Below are 6,000 nucleotides of genomic sequence, written 5' to 3'. Positions count from 1 at the left end.
GAACGGTGCGCGGGCCGACTCGCGCGAGGACCGCTATCTCCGCCTGCCTGCCCTGTCTTCTACCAGCTGCGCCCACACCACGTGCCCTTCCTCGAGAATGTAATCAAACCGCGCCTCCCGTGTTGAAAGGTGATTGGCTGCTCCGTCTCAACAGTTCAAACTTTAGTCCCGCCGCTGATTGGTCACGCACTGCGGTGCCCGCGGCTTTCTGGGAGGTGTAGTTCCCAGGCTCGCCGGCCGTTGGTTGGCTTCAGGGCAGAGCAGGGGCGGGGTGGTTGATATCCGGGTACTCGGGACTGTTCCCGCCCCTGCCCGCGGCTCGTCCAATCTGCGCGCACGTCCGGGCCGGCGGCCGGCGGGGATTGGTGAGTTTGGACCAGCGACGCCTGTTCAAAACCGTTAACGGCGGCGCTGGGTGCTAGAGCTGTTTGTGAGGAGGCGCGCGCTCGTGGGTGGTAAGTTTCGGCCTTGCTGGCGCCGCGGGGAGGGGCCCTTCGCCGGAGCGGGCTTCCCGCCGTGAGGAGGGGGCTGGTGAGTTGCACCGGGGGGCCGCTGGGCTGGGCCGGGGAGGGCCAGCGCGCCTCAGGGTGCTGGGGGGGGGGTCTCCGCCCCGGGACTCCCGCCCGCCTCAGCTGTCGCCTTGCCCGGAGATTTGACCAAATCAAAATGGGGGGGGGGGGGGGCTGATGGCCGCGGTGGCGCTTCCTGGGTCTCCTCTCCGCGGAGCTCGCCTCCGAGCGGCTGGGGGGGGGGGCAGCTTTCTCGCTCCCCGCGGACCAGGTGGGGGCTGGGCTGTAGCGGGGATTGGCAGGCGACAAGCGGGGTGTGGGGGGGCGGTTCTTTCGGGGGCTCCCGGTTGTCCTCGCTCTGGCGGAGCAGCCGCCCGAGGGCAATTCCCGACGTGCTGAGGGGAGTATCCCAGCGCCCAGGCTGTGGCTTAGGCGATTTTGCGGTGGAAACACAATGCAGACACTTCGAATTGGGTCCGCTTCGGGGGACGTGCTAGTGCGAGGTAGGGATGGTGGGCAGAGGTTCTGCAACTCTTCAGTAGTGCCTGGGGCTGGCAGCCAGTCTGCTCTTGGCCCCACTCCCAGGAACCCCCCTGCTGTTGCCTCTATCAGAGACCATCCTGGAGCAGCATCAGGAGCTGCTCTGCAAGGAAAGCTGATTTATAAACCAGTAATATAAGTTTACTGGCGTTCACCTGCCACCCTGTGCTGCTGCCTCTGATATCACCCCCTATGTCATTACCTCACAGACACTAACCTTATCTCCAATTACAGATTGGCCTAGCTGAAACAAAGGGCAGCACTATGTAGCACTTGAAAAGACTAACAAGATGGTTTAGTAGGTGATGAGCTTTCGTGGGCCAGACCCTCTTCCTCAGATCAATGTGTGGAAGAAAATTGGCATGAACGTATATACCAAAGTGATACAATAAAAGAAGTGAACACATAAAATTGATACATCAAATTTTAGAACAGTGGGGGCGAGGGGGGAAGGTTAGTGTCTGTGAGGTAATGACATTAGGGGGTGATGATTGCGGAAGCTATCTTTGTAATAGGTGAGATAATTAGCATCTTTGAGACCATATGTAGTGTCAAATTTAAGCAAGAATGACAATTCTGGAGCTTCTCTTTGAAGTCTGGCGTTAAAATCTCTCTGAAGCAAATGCATGTTTTAAGGTCACTGAGCGAATGGTCATTCTGTCTGAAATGCAAGCAACAGCTTTCTCAGAGTCTGTCTGTTATGTGCATATAAACAGGGCTTGCCAGGTGCGCAGTTTGCTCTGCGCTGGCTCTTCCAGGTTGTAATCTACTCGCCATGGGCGAGTAGATTCCTATTGTTTATAGGCAGGGCTCAACAAATAATGTAAAGTGTAGTGACAATGATCATAGGATAAAGATTCCACAACATCCTCTATTGATAAGCAGAAGGGTGTGACTTCAAGCTTTGTTCTTTACCCATCTTGTGATCTGTTTCTTTATTTGACAGTGGGGGACCTATCAGGGCAAAGTCCCCTCCTCACAACCTGGTGTGACACTGTAATACAATTTAGATGGAACTGAGAGTAGGTGACCCCAGACCTTACAGTAATGGCTGCTACTCTTCAGTTTGGCTGCAGAAGGCGGCTCTGGTTCAGGCCTTCCAACATGGCTACAGAAAAGCCATACTGTTACAGGTTGGGCTGTGGGGACAAGGGGGGCGGGTGGGGGGGGAAGACGGGCAGGGAGATGGGTGTGCATGGAATAGGGCTTGATGGTGTGGAGATGGGGACCCGGTTGCAGCTGGTTGGTGCTTAGCAGGATTAAGCTGGCTGGCTTGTTTGGGGGAGAAGAGAGAGTCCATACGTAAGAGCTCATCATGGTGAGGGTTAAATGGGCTTGCTTAATGGGGAAACCCCAGCTCATACTGAGGGGGATGCTGTGTGCCAAGCTCCTACTTCCCTGCACAACTTGTCACCTTTCCTTCCCCTTCCCTATTGTACTGCCTCTTTCTCACTCCTTTTCCTGGCCCTTATTTACCCAGCCCTGCCTTGGGAACAGGAAGGCTCCCAGACCACAGAAGGGGGCAGCAGGGGGGCATTCAGGACCCATTCAGCTACAGAGTCAGGAGTATCCATATATTGCCTCCTTCAGGCTGCACAGCTCTGTTTGCAGAAATGGGGGAGTGTAGTGGCAGGTAACCACGTGCCCCCTAGAGATGTGAAGGTTTAACCAGTTAATCAGTAAGCCTCACCTTTACGTTTAACCAATTAACTGATTAAATGGGATTTTACATTCTGACTTGAAAAGCATTTTTCCATAGAAACAATCTTATAAATTGTAGGTTCCCATACTAACCCAGAAAAGCCTTTTTATATTTAACCCATAATGAAGCTGAAGTTAGAAATGTCAAAGCCGGTAATTGTTACCACTAAACTCAGCTGTTACATGCATCTGCTCCCTGGAGGCAGTGAGCTGGAAGTTGGCTTTAAGGCAATGTGACAATGCATCAGGGTCCCCAACCCTGCACCCCCATCTGCTGGATGTGACACTCAGCCAGTAGAGTAGAAGGTTTATTAGTTCTCAGACACGGTGTAGCTTAGGGCCCGTGTTACCATAGGAGACAGGGCAGCCTGCCTTATTCCTCTTGGGGGAAGGGGTTCATGGGCCCCTGATCCCCTCTTCTCCCCATCTTGGACTTAGTCTGCTTTCCTCATGCATCCCCCAGCCCAGACTGACTCAGCTCCCAGCCCCTAACCCCCAGCCAGGTGGCCATCTCCACCTATCTTCTGTTGCAGCAGTTCCCAATCTTTTCCAGTTGGTAACCAAAGGATATTCAAAAATGGGAGGAGGAGAGGGGGAAGAGCCACCTGAGGAGACTCTTGGTAACCCTTTTGAAATGTAATGGTGACCCATGTTTGGATCCTGACCCATAGGTTGGGAAACCCTATTCTATTGTCTCTGGGTTATCTGCTGAGGCTGGGACTAGGTGTCTGGGCCAATACACATGTGGGGTGAATGAACGCAGCCAGGAGAACATGGGGTTACAAGCTTCAGGGGGTAGAGGAGTCAGTCTGTACAGGATAAACTTAAAACAACAAATGGTCTGGTAGCACTTCATAGACTAACAAAACATGTAGATGTTGTCATGAACTTTCGTGGCCACAACCCACTTCAGATGGCCAGTTATTATCAATAACCTACAACCAATGCTGGAACAGGATACTATACTCTGAGAGGCTCTGGGTGGTAGACCTATACTCTCCTACAGACAGCCACCTAATCTCAAAGATTCTTACTAACATAGGGCATACCACATTAATACTAACCCTGGAACTTTCCCTTGCAACAAAACCCACTGCAAACTTTGTTCACATATTTACTCTGGAGACACCATTACTGGACCTAACCATGTCAGTTATATGATCCAGGGCTCATATTCCTGTATGTCCAGCAATGTGGCTTATGCTGTCATGTGCTAGCAATGTCCCTCTGCAATGTATAATGGACAAACTGCTCAGTCACTTTGCCAAAGAATTAATGCCCACAAATAACATAGATTAAAATGTTGACTAACAGGTTTTTCCAACTGGCCATTCCCTTAAAGACCTGACAGCGAGTGTCTTACTGAAGATACTTCAACACCAGATTAGAGAGACTTCAGAACTTTTATTCATGCTTAAATTCCACACTTTCCAAACAGGCCCTAATAAAGATGCTAATTACCTTACACATTACAAAGACTGCCTCCCCACCTATTGGTAGTTGTAGTAACTCCAGATTAGCCACTTATTGGTTTACAGTAAGATTTCCTCCTTCCTTCTCTTCCTTGCCCCCTCACCCCCACCTTCTGTTCTAATATCTCATTTGTTAGTACATAATTTGTTAACTTTTTTGTATTCCTTTGTATATGGTCATGACAACTCACTTTCAGAAGAAGTGGGTCTGCCTCAGGAGAGCTCATCACCTAAAACTATTTTGTTAGTCTTTAAAGTGCTATGTATGTATTCCCTTTGTTTACCTGCATGTGGTGTTAGTCTATGAAGTGCTACTGGGTTACAAGACAGACAGCGCCCCCATGATGTCACAGGCAGCTTCCAGCAGCCTGGCTCTGCCTGCTGGCCCTGGTCCCCAGGAGCTGGCTGCTGCCCTGTACTGCTGCCTCTGACACAGAGGCAGCAGCATGGGGTGGCAGCCAGCTCCCTGGGAGCTGGCTACCGCCCCCACACTGTCTCAGACTTCTGGATATAGACTCGGGACTAAATTGAGCATGTGAGCTGCTCAGTCAGAGGGAGTAGTTTTGCAAGTCATAGGCTGAGGAAGTGGGGGAATAGATGGAAAGGGAAAAAGTGAAAACTGCTAAATTGATATTTCTTTTTGTTTATCCATCTTTGAACAGCAGGGTGGTTGGGTGATTTCAGTGGCTATATTAAAACAAATTCTGTTTCAGTTGAAAGCCTATGATTGTCCCATTCTTTTACTAATAAAAAGGAATCTTAATGCTTATGGGTCTGAACAGAAGTCTACATGTGCATAAATATTAAGGTATCTGTTTGGGATTTGTGGACTGGGGACAGAGGTCATGCAAGACCTGCTCTATTTGTAGCTGCTCTTAGTCATGTTACTACAGAAGTATGGCACCCTGGCTCCCCTCCAGCTAGTTCACAGGCAGGCAAGATCTCTAGAATATGAAAAGAGGGAAAATATCAAACCCAAATGTTCAGAGAATTGTACAGCTGGGCAATGTAACAGTAAAGCTCTGCATTTGGAGAAGGATGAGGGGAGAGCCCATTTGTGAATGTCAGACAAAGGCTTCCATGGCAAGGAGTTCTTACTGATGCTGCTATTGTGGGAAACTATCCTCTGCTAGTTATAGAAACAGTACTGTATCATGTTATGGAAAGGTTTGAAACTTATAAAAGCTTGGTGTTCTCAGAATGCCAAAATGCAGAAAGCACAGTCTATATACGCCAACAGGCTTGATGTTGAGATCTTTAGATTAATTCAGTTAATCATAGGCTGTTCTCTCTAAAATTGCACAAACTAATCTTCAAGAAACATCAGTTAAATGAAATGAGAGCTGGCATGTGAACTCTGCTACATGGAAATTGACACTGGGTAAGAACAATGGTCAATTTCAGCAATAGCCAGTGCCCTCAAAAGAAGCCAATGCTAGATGCTTCAGAGGACATTCTAGCATCCTCCACTGTGCCCATCTGCCTAACGACCTGGCATGACTTATGCTCTTAAGCAGGATGATGTGTATGGCAAATCTTTATCTGGGAATATAATTGTGCATGTTCTAGTCTATCTTGCTAAGCACTTATCACTATAAAAAGTAATTGACAAGTTCCACATGCTAATGCATTGAATGGAGCCCTTGTTCATCTTGAGACAGTTAATAGGAGAATTAGATTTACCTCCTCTACTACTCATTTTGACTACCTGTAGCTTCTTCCAAGTTCAAATCTTTTCAGTTTCCCTTCAAATTATTTTGTTGCTACTAGTCTTCATT

The 6,000-nt window shown here is 49.0% G+C and overlaps 1 protein-coding gene across 5 annotated transcripts in view; it reads left to right on the top strand.

Annotated features, from left to right (window-relative positions):
* The first annotated feature begins 304 nt into the window (after positions 1-304).
* TPX2 (TPX2 microtubule nucleation factor) overlaps positions 305-6,000 on the top strand; it is a 29,985-nt gene continuing 24,289 nt past the window's right edge. For 4 of the 5 annotated variants that reach the window (XM_075900866.1, XM_075900865.1, XM_075900864.1 and 1 more), the window contains exon 1: positions 305-455. The gene's annotated coding sequence lies outside the window, so the exon portion shown is untranslated. Of the gene's footprint in view, positions 532-6,000 lie in introns of all 5 variants that reach the window. The other variant, XM_075900863.1, reaches the window with a different exon arrangement.

Source organism: Pelodiscus sinensis, chromosome 18 (genome assembly GCF_049634645.1).
Source record: "Pelodiscus sinensis isolate JC-2024 chromosome 18, ASM4963464v1, whole genome shotgun sequence".
In the NCBI taxonomy this organism is placed as follows: Eukaryota; Metazoa; Chordata; order Testudines; family Trionychidae; genus Pelodiscus; species Pelodiscus sinensis.
The sequence above is the reverse complement of the archived record's forward strand: the minus strand, read 5'-3'. Positions and strand labels throughout refer to the sequence as shown.